This window comes from Phocoena sinus, chromosome 12 (genome assembly GCF_008692025.1).
Source record: "Phocoena sinus isolate mPhoSin1 chromosome 12, mPhoSin1.pri, whole genome shotgun sequence".
Taxonomy (NCBI): domain Eukaryota; kingdom Metazoa; phylum Chordata; class Mammalia; order Artiodactyla; family Phocoenidae; genus Phocoena; species Phocoena sinus.
In genome coordinates, this window is record NC_045774.1 from 20862150 (window position 1) to 20877541 (window position 15392).

A 15392-nucleotide genomic window follows, 5' to 3' on the forward strand; every position below is an offset into this window, starting at 1 on the left:
AATGAATGGGGATTGATAGCTCCCTGTACATTACTTTGAATGTAATTACTTATCCAGGCTTCAACTGCAAATACTACATTTAGGAAAACCTGATTGATCTATTGTTACCTGATTGGTGCCATAGCTTTTTAAAATCTTTCCTTTATGGAGAATTATTAAACAGTTTTTCAATGTGGCGAGTTTGTTGGGCAGTCCGTCAGCCTCTGAACAGGAGGCATAGAAAGTGTATGGCATTGTCCTTTTCAAATCCAAGCTCTCTTCTTCAATATTTTTAAAAAATAAGTCTCAGCACAGTGTTTAGGTATTTTCAGTAAGAAGATGAAAAAACTTTTAATTTAGAGTTTTGTAGACTGTCACCTGACCAGATTTAGTGATTGAGATGGATAGACTTCCATTTTCAGGTTTTAATTCTATGATGTAATGTTAAATAATGCAAAACAAAACCTTTGACAGTTTCTTTAACCAGCTTTACCACCACTGTGTGTTATGAACCTCTTGTCAAAGGAAGCAAGCACCTTTACTTCTAAGTGAAAAGTGTGTAAGGGAAATTTTGATTCTAGAGTACTAACTCCTGTGATTTCACAGGACCCTAGGACAAGCCCAATTTCTGAGTTATTCTCAAGTTAAACCCGATTTCTTTTTAAACCAGAGCTTTAAGTGGGAAATAGTTGTCAACGTTCTTTGGGGAAAATAACATCTTAAAATCATAATGGAAAACTTTAGAAAAGGTGAGTGCAGGGGAGAGGTAAGTAAGCACCCAAGTACAGAAACTGGCTAATATTTTATTCTCCATGTTATTTTTGTTTTTACCACAAAGATTACGTTAAAAGCAATCTGTTTGGTTTTCTGTCTTGATTAAAAGTAGGGATGAAGTTTAAAATACAGGTTTCCAAATTTATGAGTCGTGGTAGTAGTCTTGTAGAGGGATAGGTGCTTGTATGGGTCATACAAATGTGGTCGATTCGGCAGGTTGTGATTCTGCTGAGATTTTAGATTTCTTACAAAACAGGAAAATTACCATGGCCTTGATCATTGATAGACTCTCTCGCCCCTGTAAGTATTAACTTGTAGATAAGAAAGCTGTAAGCCTCTTACTTAGGTTTTATAACTCGGCTGCTCAATCCTCCCAGTTTCTGGAAGTAATTTCGTGTGACATCATACCAAAGTCGGGAGGGGTAGAGGGTGGAAGGAGAAGTAGGAAATCAAACGACACTTTTCCGTTTGATGTTTCAGCTTAAAAGCGGTGAGGCATATCTTGTCTACATTGATAGAACTACATACAGGCCCCAGGGAGTGACTGTAGTTAAAAGTTGTGTTCTTGCTGTGTTTATAGAACTAGATAACGTCAACTACATGATCCTCCATAAAAGAGTCCTTTCCTCAGGCCTGAAGACTGTTGTCGTATACAAGAAGAATTTCAAGTAATTTAAGAGTCAGCCCCTCAAAATACGTTTGGGGATCAACATGTATTAGATCTTTGTATTTATGTGTGTGTTTATCTCCATAGACAAACTTCCTAGCAGAAAGATACTTCCCTCTTAGACAGCTTCCCATCCATCCAAATGAAGCGGCCCTAATACAGGCTGATCTAGTCATTGAAAGGGAAACATCCTCCTTACGGGTTAGGTTGAATTACAAGAAAGACGGGTATGCTTACTGTCAACAAGTTCTGCCCTTCAGGCCTCTCCTCTGAGTAATAAGCTTGTCTTTGAAAAAAAAATTGCAGTTAAGCAAAGGTTCCTTTTGGTTTTGGGTTTTTTTGTTTGTTTGTTTGTTTTTTTGGTTTGGTTTTTGTTTGCCTGTTTGTTTGGTTTTGGCCTTTTAATGGTCTTTCCTTGCTCTTTGTCATCTTTTTCCCTCTCTTCCCCAGTGCACCCTCAGCCCTGCTTGGGTACTTGCTTCCTTTTCCTAAAGGATAACGTTCTTAGTTGACCCTTTTACAAAAGGTTCTGATTATCATCTGATTTCTTCCTGAGGCTCTGAGAAATTTTCACGTGAATTGGGGTCTCTGGAAAAGAATTGCAACTACAGGAGTGCACCTTGCTTCCCAGGTGCAGTGTTCAGCACTTCACTCACGTTAACTCATTTAATCCTCAAAAGGCTTTTAGGCTATAGGTATGGTTATCATCTCCATTTTACAGGCGAGAAGCTGAGGCAGAGAGCTGTTCAGCAAGTGGTGTGAGGTTTCTGAGTGGCTCCAGGTGACACCTGGATCTGAATGTTGGCATTCTGGCACCATGGCCCCAGCTCATCACCACGTCACCACATTGTCCCTCTCAAACTAAAAATCCTGTAAGAACTTAGAGGTGTGTCTCTGGAAGGTTGGAATATAACACGATGGCATATTGACGGAAAGAAGTTTTTGATCCTGGCATTCCTGAACTCACATTCTGTATATAAATGTCTCCTAACACAGTATCGGTATGGTTTTTCTCAATGCCTTTTTTTTTTTCTTTAACCTTTTGACACTTTTTTCCTCTTCTAGGATTGCTCTCACATCTGATGTTTCATGTCACATCTGAAACTCCTCTGTACCTCAAACTTAGAAAGGTAAGTGTGTCTCCGCTACACCCTCTGACTTCTGCCCAGGCTGCTCTCTGTGGCCAGCTGTGAGCCTGTGTTCTCATTCTCCTACGTTAGAGCACACTCCAAAGCTTCCCGCTCTCCACGGTAGACGGGGTTATGTTCCAGAAAACACTTGCTCTCCGAGAATTTTCATTTGAGGAACTGCAGACCTTGAGGGAAATATTACGGCTGGGGAATATGAAAGCCTATTTTTTCCTCTTTAGAAAAATCAAGAGAACATGCTAAGAACTGTCATTGATACTCACATAACTTTAGAAATAAGGGGCACTATACAGATGCCTTTTATTTATCATGACTTGTTTCCTAGAAACTTGTGATCTCCCTCCCTGACACTTAAAAAGACGTTTTCAAAGAAAAACAAATTAATGCTAGGGGAAAATTGGGGGTATTAGACTCCACTTAGAATCATATTTAGTAGGTTGCATCCATGACAATTCAGTCTCTAAACCATGCTCCTAAAGTCATAATGTGAGGTGGTTCTCAATTTGCATATATTCTGTCCAAATTTCCTAAAATTATGAAATAAGTATGCCACTAAATCCAGTGGAGGTAACCTAAATTTGCCCCTAAATTTGAGGGAACTTGTGGTCGACAGGATCCCCAATATTTATCAGAAGTTTTGATTTTTTATTTTTCTCCATCATACATATAGAGATGATGATTTGTTTTAAACGCCTGTTTCAAAATAATGACACCTAGTCATTAAATTTCATATCCAGCATTTGGGTTGTTTTTCTCCTGTGACATGTATTCGTTCTCTGTTTAAGCCCATTGCCTTCTTCACCCCAAAGGAACCCTCCCCCTACTTTGCAGCTTTAGTGCTAACAGTGTTGCTTAACCATAACTTTTGGCCTCTCTCCACATAGTTTTTTGCAAAATGTCCTTGAGTGTAATATGCCATATTTTTTTATTCTTCTTTGCAAGTTTTCTTATATCCCATCGTACACTTGAGTTTTTTTTGGGTTTTTTTTTTTTTCTCCTAAACTAGATGAACCACTTCCAAATTTATTTTGCTCTTGGACTGACTTCTAGAAAGGCTGTCCACAGCTGCTCCAGGTGAAGGGCCAAAGTGAAATATTAGATGTGTGTGTTTAAATTCCTGTTCTCCAAATGGTTCTAATTGAAATTAATCCACTTCCCCACTCATACATTCAAAAGAAAGATTCTAGCAAAATCCAAATGTGCCAGAATCACTTCTGTGTATCATTTGGGTGACTTCATGATACCTGTAAGACCAATTCATGCCAGGCCTATTTGTAATTGTTTCCTCTAGTTAAATGTGACATTGCCATTAAAAGCACAGCTAATAATATTATACTGCTTAAGAATTTAAAAATCTTTCAAATACATGACATACAAAGTTTTGAAGCAGGCAGGAAATAATTAGAAACTTCTTTTACAAGTATGTGTTAGAGAATGGAATTGTGTCATGATCCAAATTAAAGAAAGATTATTGAAGTGAACCAATAATTCATACTTTCTGTTATATGTATTGTATTCTGAAACAGGTTATGAATATTTCCTAGTTGTGAACTTACCCAGTGTATAAAATCATTCTTGATACTTATTAAACAGGCCACATCTCCTTTGTACATAAACTTCAGACTCTGCCCCAGTCATTGTGCCCCCGTATGGACATATGTAATGCATAATCTTACAGCAGCTCTGCCAGGTAGAGAGATGTAAGCATGAAGAGAAGTTAGGGAACTTGCTTAAGGTTACATACCTGGCAAGTAGCAGAGCAGTGTCCCGACCTAGAGCCATGTGACTCCAAAGCCGCTGCTCTTTGCACTCCACCAGCCCATCTTTCTTGGACTTCCTCCAGCAGAATAGTATCATTTGGTTAACGTTTTTTAACTAACTGTAGGAACACAACCTAGTATTAAGTAGAGTATGCTTCTAGTAAAAGAATAAGGGAGAGTAAAACACATTATCATACCACTTTGAGGTAAGGAAAGTTACTATCCAAGAAATAGCATTAATTTTTTTTTTTTTTTTTTTTTTTTTTTTTACTTCCTTGACTCCCTGAACAAACAAAAAGTTAAAGTGAAGGCCGTTGGGGATGAAGGGCATTGGGGGGGGGTCAATAATATAGGAGGGTGTTAACTATTGTGGGTACAATTAATAAATAAAGCACATATCTCTATCAATGTGTTTAAAATAGTGTTAGGAGTTACGCGTGTTTATACTATGACAAAGTGTACTTTATTTGGGGAGTAACTTAATTGATCCATTATGTGGCATTTACCAAGGTAATTCTTCCCTTTTTGTCTGAGCACAGGAATTAAAAGCGATTCATAGAACAGACACACACACACACACAGTCAGCGTGCAAATTAGAACCACAGTAGGGTCATCATCATTTTTTTTTGTTTCCCTACAATGGTTCCCGTTTGCTAGTTCCGATTCAGGGGAGATTTAGAGCTCCCTGTCAACACTCAGTTTTACAGAGAAACTTCAGCGTTCAGTTATTGCTGTTAGTCTTTTTTGTGCACAGCTTTAAAAAATTGTTTTCTGTGTTTTTCCTGTGGAATTGCTGATTTTAACGTGTAGAATGGATAAATGCAGAAGCATTGTCTGTCTGCCTGCTGTCTGAGGTCTCTCTCTATAACGCGAGCCCTTAGCATATCGCTCTTCTGATTAAAAACTTCCAGTGGATCAGTCAGGACTCTTGGTTGCAACTGACGGAAATTAATGGGACCATTGAAGAATTCCAAACAGCCAAGTGACGGGAGCGTATTTGCATGTTAGAAGAATCACTCTGACAGCGGCATTGTTAGAATGAAGGGATGAAGGGGAGCCAGTCTGAGAACAGAGAGGCTGAGGAACCAGTAGGGATCTCTCGGTGTCCAGTGCGTAGAAATGTCCCTTTACTGGTAAGCTCTTTACTTGCCAGGCTAGTAGTAGTTTGAAGGAAGCCACATGAAAATTGAGTTCTTGGCCAGTAGGGTGGGCCGGTCCCCATCGTCCAGCATACCCTCCACCGCCACTAAGTTTTGGGGCACCACAGGTCGGAAGGTAGCCTCCGGCACGTGGTTGCCCCTGTTGGATGGTGCGGGTTGGGGCTGAGCCCTGTGAGTGCTCATTGACTGCCCCCTCCTCTTTTCCATCTGGGCTCCCCCATCTGGTGTGAGAAGGGAAGCAAGTGTCAGCAGAGGCCAGACCCTTAGGAGAGGAGGGTGGCCCTGCACTCTGGTTTTCCGAACCTCTGTCTGCTTGCTCAACGCACCCTAACTTCCAAGTTCCCTGTCTGGGGGGTTTTCTTCTTGGGCACCATTTAATACCAAATGCTCATTTTCCTAATAACCAAAGCAGAGAGGGGGGCACTGTCTTGGCCCGCCCTGCCTCTGTGATGGGGCACTTGCTCTCCAGATATCTCCTCCTCTCCCAGGTCTGTCTTCCCTGTGGACGCGCCCCACATGCCGGGCAGACTTAGTGGGTGCTTGTGCAGCAGGAAAATGGGGTCCCCTATTTGCTGATTCTTGTATGTCTGAAATTCTTCCAACCAGAACTCCCTGTTCCAAAAGTTCTAATCTCGGCATACTGGCTGATACATCTTGGCTTATCTAGAATCCTCTCTGGTTTTCATCAGGGCCTTCATAAGCCTCATCCGAAGTCTCAGATATTCAGCCACAGAATTTAAATGGAATTTGTTTTGAGGACATGACTGACCCCAAAGTCCAAATCCCTGTAGACATTTGGTGTCACAAGGACCTACCGTTACTGCAACATCTCTGAATCAACAAATTTGTCACATTTATATCGTTTCTCCTCCCCGACACCACCCCAGTTTCCAGCACACTCTTATTTCCATCTTCTGGAAACCAACAGTTTCCAGAACCGTTGAAAACAGCTGGTTTCCAAACTGATGGAAACTCCGTCCGGGCAGCTGGTCTGGGAGGCACGTCCAGGCTCAGAAGCGGCGGTGTCCTGGGCCTCAAGATTCTAGCAGCACTGGCCTCTCTTTTCTCTTCCTAGTAGACTTCTGTTTTTTCCTTTGGTTTTTAAGCAATTCAGAGTTTAAGATAAAGGCCTTAAAATAACTTTCTCTGTCTCTCCCTTTCTAGGTATTTGCATAGGAATCAGAGGCGTTAATCTTGTGAGTAAACTCTCGACATCTGCACTTGTTTCCTTCCTTCCTTCTCTACCTGCCCCTGCGACTAAAGCACAGGACAGCTGCCAGGTCCCCAGCACCTTTGCAGAGTCCATACTCCTCTCTACAAGAGGAGGGGTGGTGGCATTTTTTGAAAAATAATCTGGCTCCCATTGTAGCGGTTGAAGCTAGCCTATAGCACAGATGCACACAAGTCTGTGATTCTTTGCACCTTACTCAGGCGCCCCTCACAGGTCTGAATCTCATTCCACGGTGTCAAGTATGCAGGAAGTACTCACTTTTGTATTCCCCATTCCGTCAACCTAGAGAGAAATTTCATTGCAGTCATTTTTAGGTGTCTCCCTTTCCCCCATGGAGTGTGTGTCCTAGAATCTGGAGACTTCCCTGGCACCCGGTAGGTGAGGGCTGGTCTTTGATATATGACAGTGGGGTAGTGGTCTCTTGAAGCCCTGCCACTCTTGCCCCAGGCCTGGCCTCCCTGAGCACACCCACAGCTGTCCTTTAGAGGGTTCTGTCCTGCCTTGGGGACAGAGCTGTGCCAGGGCCCCTTTTCCTTCCCAGCCCCGGGAGCTGGGGGTGGAGGGGACAGTGTCTTTTTCTCTCCCTCTTACCGCTCTCTCCTTCTCTCGACCCTGAAGTTGGGCAGAGTCTCCTCACTGGGTTTAGATGTTAAGAAAGACAGACTGCTTCTGCCGTCATCTGGGCTAAAATACAAGGAATTACAAAGCCTGCACCTGTTTTAAATGAGCTAGAAAGGATGTTGGGAGGACAAACGAAGTAAAATTCCAGAGTTGTCCTGCTGCACTGATTTGGAGGCTGTAACGAAGGCAAAACATCACCCAAACACTGGTAACTATGGAAATGAAGAGAAGGAAACAGATTTGAGAGACAATAAGCTCGAAGAATCTGTATAGCTTAGTCAGTGAGTAAAATCTCGTATGCCTCCAGAGTTTCTAACTTTGGAGCAGCTGGGAAGCAACACAGTGAAGAGACTGACTATTAATAATGTGGACTCTCAGATCCCACACTCTGGATGCAGAGCCCGGCTCAGCTGCTTGCTGACTGTGTGACCGTGGGCAAATTGGCATCACTCCTAAGCCTCAGTTTCCCCATAAGTAAGATGAGGTTAATGCTTCCTCCGCATATGGTTGGTTGTTTGGAGCATTAAGTAAAGTGATTAAAACAATGGCCATGACCTGGTGAGCATCCAATAAACGTTAACTCATTACATAGTGGTGCCAGTGGCTAAAATCGCTGGTGCTGGAGGAGCAAGCCTGGCGGGTTAGCCGTGCGGAGCCCCTGCTTTAGGGTGGGTGACCTTCAGAGGCACTGACGATATCTAAGCTGAGAGGTGCAGGAGGAAGGTAGATGGATTCGCCTGAAATTTGAAAGAAGTTCAGGATTGAAGATAGAGATTTGGGAGGTCTGTGACCCCAAGGAGTAGTTGAAACCCTGGGTGGTGACTGAAGTCCCCCAGGGATTGTGTGAGAAGGTAGAGGGCCAGGTGCCAGGCCCACAGATGTGTTCAAACTCTGAGCGACCCTTTCACAACATGTTCCTGTCGTCTTCAAAACGACTCCATTGCTGTGAAATGAATAATGAATGTCCTGTTTACGGTCTCCACTTCAGAGGTATAATCTCAGTCGCGGTGATCCAGCTCCCCGAAGTAAGACTTAGTTGCCTGTGATCTGCCAAATCGGGTGGGCTCCTTTCCGTCTGGAATTACAGTCCTTAGAAAATAAAAAACTTATCTGGGAGGCTTTTCGAAAACAGGCCCTGCACATCCTCAACCCAGAGGAGTCTTTCGCTGGAAGCCGAGGCAGGCCTCCCGGTGTCAAGGCTCGCCCAGTTCTTTCCCACTCAAATCATTTGAAATAAAAAAGTCAGTTTGAAGAATTTACTTAAGCAAAATCAGGAGTAGCTCCAAGTGAATGAGCTGAAACTGGAGGGAAATCCCTTTGTTCAATTCGGGTTTCAGTGAGCGCTCAGCAGGCAGCTAAACCAGTTCATTAACAGAGAAAAAGACGCGTTTCTCAAAGCGGCTCAGAAGCTAATGCTTAGAAAAACAGATTGTGACAGCAGAAATGCGTTCTAGAAATCGTAACGCTCTAGATTCAGGAAACTTAAACTTTAGTTTTTGTCATCACTGAATAAACAAATCACTTCCCCCTAAATATCTCCCCTTTATTTAGGACAATTCTCTCTAACTGATCTGTTTACCGTGCACCAATCCTCGTTCCTAGAAAAATGTGATTTTTCTCCCTACTCTGAAGCTCAGAAACAAGTATATCTAGAAATGTTTAATGTTATTGGGTCATTTAAAAAAGAAAACGTATTCTTTACAAAAAAAATAATAGAATTGACATATTAAAACCTTTTCTCTGTGATTTCTGAAATCCAAATTCTGACCTGAAAAACCACCGTCTGCAAGTAGCATCCCGTCAAATGCAGACGTGTTATTCTTCCTAACTGCCTCTGCTCTGCTTTATTAAATTGTTGTAGACTGCGCATGATTTTTCCCCTGGGGCCACGCATGCTTTCAGGTTCTCTGTTGCATTGTTAACTATTTAAGCATTAAACTGGGGCTGAGATGGCAGGTGGGAAAGGCCGAGGGACTTGATCTCCTCCCTGCCAGAGTTCTCCGCTTTCACTAGTGCTGCTTACATTGAACGGCTTAAGAATAAGCTCCTGTGTGAGCCCTCGGAGGCCAAGGAGTATTGTTGAATTCAGAAAGGAATCTCTTTCTTTTAGTGATAATTTGAATATTTTGACAATGAAGCTAAGCTACTCCACTGCCTGGTTTGCGTACTTCATGTCATGTGCGCCCTTTCTAGTGAAGCAGAAGAGAGCCTCTGCCTCTCTTCATAAATTCATAAATTGGTATTGTCCATTGATGAGATGGGTAGGAGCAAAGGAGGAATCATCCAGAAGAATTGTACTCTCTTGCTTTAATGTTTTTTACAGCTCTTAAAAAAAATTAATATAGGCCTTTGGAGACCACCCAATTAAACCACCACGATAAAGGTTGAGTATTTTGAGAAGAGAGCTTGACCATGAGGATAATTTGTGAAGTGTTTATGCATATGCAAAGCAAGGAGTACGTTTAAAACAAATACTCTGGGTGATTCAGAGAACCTACTCACCTCCAGTATTTCCCCTAAATTGTGGTGGATTATTTTAAAACTTTAGTTGTCTGAAAATGGCCTTAATTTTCCTGTTTTTAACTTAATTTTCCTGTTTAATAACTTACGTTATTCAAAATAAATGGACATAGCCTTTTTGAGCAAATTAAGAGAAGAAAATAGGCGGCCAAGTGAATAAATCGCTTAAGTGAGATATAATTGGCTGTTACATAATAGATTTACCTTTGTACCAGTAAAGAGAATCCCGAAAAGCTTCCCACCTAAGAGGATCGACTGGTTAGAATAGTCTTAGTTGGAAGAAGCCAACTTTTATAATTGATTGGTGAACAGAGATACCCGTTTCCAAATGCTCACCAGGTATCAGTGGTGCGAAGCTGGCTGTAGACCTTTCTGGAGACTTGGTGAAAACATAAGTTCCCAGGGCCCCAGCGACGCTGTCAGTCAGTGTTAGTTTGTACTGTGGCCTAGGAATCTGTATTTTTAAAAGATTGCCCTGGTAATTCTAACGTATAGCCAGGTTTGGTAACCGTGGAATTGTATATGCAAATTGGAGACTTCAGCCTTTTCACCCTGCACGGTTGATAAATCTATATGAAGATATGAAGCTTTTCATGTGAGGCTTTTGTTGAAGATGAATGTCTACCGTTTTTTCAATTCATAATTTATTTTAGGTTCTGTTATTACATAGATTTGCATACCTGTTTTATGGTATTCTAATACTGTTGATTTTTAAAAAATGCCATTTCCTCTGAGTTCTATTTTGAATATTTTATGTAAGCAATTTCATGGTTGTTTTTTTTTTTTTCTACTTGCAGAAAGCAGGGGAAAACATCAGGGTTTTTCTAATCCAGTTGCAAGTAGGACGAAGGATATAATATAAATACTTAAAGATCTTCTTGGGCAAGATTACTTGAGACGTTGAAAACCTTTTAAGTTACAACATTATGAACTTCAGCACACCTTTTAAATATATCAGATGATCTAAATGTTACAGACTTTTGCCATATGGTGTATCTGAGACATTTTAGAATTAAGGGTGGTGGGTCTACTGAAGTATTATACTGTAGGATTTTAACATCTGAACTTGATCTGTCATCTATTAAAATGCCTAAAAAGCAGGAGAAAATCTCCTCCACACATTAGCAGTTGTGTATGTGTTTGTGCTCTTGAAGTAAGCAAGCTCAAGTTGCCTTGTAAGCGGGGGTGGGGGGCAGGGGGAGTGTTTTTCTAGCTACGTTCGCTTAAGGTGTGCAAGATCTCTTCTTACAGGTTTGAAGCCTCAAACTTCTGAGAGGTCCCCCTGACTGCCTTCGAGCTGATGTTTCCTGCCGCCGAGTAGGTACGCAAGCAATGATCGCTTTTAAAAATTACTTCTGTCTGAGCATGTTTATTAGTAATTGCTTGTAAACACATAGTAAAAGAGGTCAAGGACATGCAGGAGGTTCAAGGCACTTCAAAAAGGCTCTGGAAGGGCTTCCCTGGTGGCGCAGTGGTTGAGAGTCCGCCTGCCGATGCAGGGGACGCGGGTTCGTGCCCCGGTCCGGGAGGATCCCACGTGCCGCGGAGCGGCTGGGCCCGTGAGCCATGGCCGCTGAGCCTGCGCTCCGCAACGGGAGAGGCCACAACAGTGAGAGGCCCGCGTACCGCAAAAAACAAACAAACAAACAAACAAACAAAAAAAAAAAAGGCTCTGGAAGAGAAGAGCTACATTTCCCCCTCAATACCTGAGGGGGAAATACCTGAGAACAGAATTCTTTTGACCTTCTCTTTTTAAAAAGCAAATTAGTATCCTCTGTGTTTCGGGGAATCAGATCCTGCAGTTAACAACTTCTCATATCCTCTGCCTTCCCCACACACAGCCCCCGTAATACCTGCAGATCTCTGGAATTTTCTGCTGACAACGCCGTCAGTTCAAAAGCTTTAAAGCTGCCCTATCTTCACTCCTCACTTGTGTACATAAGAAGATGTGTAAAGGTTGCCTCCCATTTGTGGAAGATGTAGGCTGATAAGCCTAAGGAAGATGCTGGTCACGTACCAGTTGCACTAGGGAGTCCAGCTACAGCTTCCAAGGCTTTGTTTGGAAATACGGCGGTAAAAGCTACTGCTGAAGTCCGCTGCTGTGTAGACAGCTTAGCCAGGGAGGATGGCAAGGCGGGAGTGGAGAGTGCTTGGTTTAGCTCAGAACATCCGGGTTTGGCCTCTGGTCACCATCGTCGTCGTCATCAGTCATGACGTTAATGGGCGTTAACACTCTTAGAAGTTAACACTGTGCGTTAGGCTTTGTGTAGTACAGGATCTTTTTATCTTTTTATTAGTCAGTGCCTGTGGGCAAAGGACTGAGGTGTCTGGGCCTCAGTTTCCTCATCTGTTAGATGGGGATAAAGATGCCTTTCTAGCCCATCTCACAGGGCTGTCAGATGGGCACTAGTAGACAAAGTAGCATGAGAGGACTTTATGAGTTCAACTGAAATGTAATATTGTTTTACTGAAGGTTCTTTTGGCTCCATTTGAAATAGAATATTCTTACTAAATAATATTATGATTTCTTGGCCAGAAATTGAAATTCATCCCATCGTGGCCAGCATGTCTACTAGGAACTGAGAAAGGCACTGGCAGTTCTCATTAGGGGCGTGTGTGTGGGGGGTGGGAGTGTCTTGCCCTTGTATCTTCCGGTCACTGTATGATTGACACTGGAAGACCGTGCGTGACAACCAGTAAGATCCTGGAATGTGACTGCCAAGTATTGGGTGGTGAGTCTGTGGGCTGAAGACAGGTAGGGGGTGGTGAACACCCCAGGCCCTGTGTGTCTCTGGAGCTTAGCGGGACAAGCTCAGGCAAAATGGACAGGGCAGTCGCCAGCCAAGCCGGGAAGGAAGAACAACGTGAGGCATCGCTATAGGCTACTGGGAAGGAGCAGGAAGCATGCGGCAGTGGGAAATTGGGGCTTATTGTAAGCAAGGTGCCTGGCCTCCAGGGCGACAGGAGCACAGGACGGCACATTGAAGCCCCTGCGGATGGGCTGCGGATGGACCACACATGTGGATTGCGAGGACAGCTACTTAGAGAGGTTCACATTCCTCCCCATTGAACTGGGTATGACTGTAATGGTTTGTTAAACAAACAAAGAACCTAAAGCTGTGAATGAGGGAGAGAAAAGACTTAAGGTGAAAAGGAGAGGAGGCCCTGCTTGCTGGTGTTCCACTCTTTTTAAGCTCCCCGCCCCCTTCCTTGACATTCCTTTCTCCCTTTCAGGGAAGACAGTGCAGTAACTTGGAAAAGTTGCCTTGTCTCTCCAGTGCCATTTCCTTTTAAACTGGAAACAGGATGAAATAAAATGTCACCTTACCAAGACAAAAATGAAAAACTGGGGTCCTCTTAAAGGACTAGTGATAAATATTTTTATATTTCTAACCAAGTATTTCTGGGTGAACAGTTTGCTTGGCATCCTTTGAATTTATCGGATGTGCCGTGGAAAGGCCAAGAGAAGATTCTCAAGTCAAGCGCTGGATAGTAGCTTTGTCCCGTAAATAACACATGTGGCCGCAGAGGTGGGCAGACCTCTGCTTCTGGAGGAAGGGGTGTGAGCTTTGGAGTGGGCACAGCAATTTCACTTTTCTCTCTGAACTGTGTACACAGTTTATAGTCAAGTGAGTTCCGGATGTTCATCCATTGAAAAAGCTTGGAAAAAAAAAAGTGTAAATTGTTTTTTGAAACTGCCAATTACATCTGTGTCCATTCAGTTAATCAGATTAGGTCTCAGGCCCTCCTTGTGGGAAAAAAAGGAACCATTTAGAGGTTTCAGAACAGTACTTTTAAATCTGCTGTTCCCGCAGGGTAATGAAGTTATTCATGGGGGAGGGATTAGTGATTACGTGTAACTTTTTTCTTGTGGACAGCAGTCTGTTGATACAGCGCCCTCACTTTCCCTGGCTCCCAGATCCCCTCGCCTGGCGCATCGGAGCCCTTGTGTTCAGGGCACTGCCTTCTTTGCAGGCCCGTCTCCTGCTACCCCCCCTCTGCTCACACCTGCCTTCCAGCCAGACTAGAGCACATGATCCATGCTGCCCTGTGTTGCTTCATGCCTCTGGGCTTTTACATGGTCTCCCCTCTGCCTGAGATGGACCTACTCCCTTTCGTCCACCTGGTTGGCTCCTAAACTCAGCCCAAGTAGTCATTATAAAAATTTAGAAAGTACGGATACTCAAAGATGAAAAACAAAGTCATCTCTAATTCAGCCCCCTAGCGACCCTTTGCTGACATACTGTTATCTGTGCTTTCAGCCCTTTTTCTATTTATTTAGAGAGGCTGGTTTTTTTAGGATGAAACAGTCCTCCCAAGTCTTGAGCATCCTTTCCCGATCTCATGTAGCTTTTAAGGTTCCGTCAAGAGATTTTAACTCGGGCGTCTGGCTTCCCGTCATCCATGTGACTAGTGAGCTTTTCTTATTTCTTTTCTCAGTGTGAGCCTTTGCCCTCACACACTTCCTGGGAAGGAATCAGGCTTTTCTTTTCCCTAGAATGGTAACCGTATTAGGACAATAGGCCCTGCCGATAATTAGGTAAGTTTTGGTTCCTCTGTGCCCTGCTCTTAGAGTTCCAGGAAAAGAGATCACCGCTGTCAGCTATAGAAACACATCGTAAAGGGCATAAAGGCGAGTAGCCGAGGATTTGTTGGGAGGGGGGAGGGGGATATATTTCCAGCTGTCACAAAGGAGTAGTCCCTGCCGCTGACTTTAATGACTAGGGAATCTTCTCCTCACACCAAAGGCTCTTGTCTGGATTTCGGGTCCGTGCTCCACCCCACCCACTGCCATGCTACCTAGCGTTCATTAACAGTCTCCCTGACACATTCCGTCCCATCTCAGCTTGAGAACCAGTCGCGGGCCTCACACTTGCCTCTCTGGATGCACTTACCTATTTTGCTTGCTTGTAGACCTTTGTCTGTTTCTTCCTAAATGTTAATATTTAAGAGCACCGTGTATGAGGTGGGGTGAGGAGGAGTGGGGAGCATTTAAGAACCTGTAGAGATGTTTCCTTTCCTCCCCTCTGCCTGATGGATATTATGCCGAGCGGCCGGTCCCGTAGAGGTGCTTCGGCCCTGTCTGGGGAGTCCCGAGCTGTGTAAGGTCCCTGCTTCCACTCCGTATAGGTGCGGGAGGGAGTGACGTCATAACAGGATGGTTTCAGATGGCGCCTCCGTGGTGATGGAGCCTGGCTCCTGGTCGGTGGTACTCTTTTGCCCTCGGCAGTTTGGTTTCTCTCAGTCTTCTTTGGCTCATCAAGGCTCATATTCCTGGGCTTCTGCCTGTTCCAGTGCTTCCTCCCATCCCAGGCAAGACAGAGTTCTATGGGCATCTCTATCTGCTTCTACCTCTTTCTTCTCTCCCCACCTCCATGTAGGCCTGGAGTGGCCAGTCTTGACAAAATCAGTTACATGTTATCTTCGATGTGCTAAACAGAGTATAATAATAAAAGGCTCCCATCTGTAAAAAAAAAAAAAAAAGCCCACTTCTTCTTATAGAGTGGGCAACCAAACAGGATTTTTGAGCT

General features: G+C 43.5%; 1 protein-coding gene across 11 annotated transcripts in view; it reads left to right on the plus strand.

Annotated features, from left to right (window-relative positions):
- The window catches only part of PLAGL1 (PLAG1 like zinc finger 1), a 101626-nt gene that overhangs the window by 68470 nt on the left and 17764 nt on the right, over positions 1 to 15392 (plus strand). For 7 of the 11 annotated variants that reach the window (XM_032651332.1, XM_032651336.1, XM_032651333.1 and 4 more), the window contains 2 exons: positions 2486 to 2550; positions 6654 to 11182. The gene's annotated coding sequence lies outside the window, so the exon portion shown is untranslated. The remainder of the gene's footprint in view (positions 1 to 2485; positions 2551 to 6653; positions 11183 to 15392) is intronic. The other 4 variants (XM_032651343.1, XM_032651340.1, XM_032651339.1 and 1 more) reach the window with 1 other exon arrangement.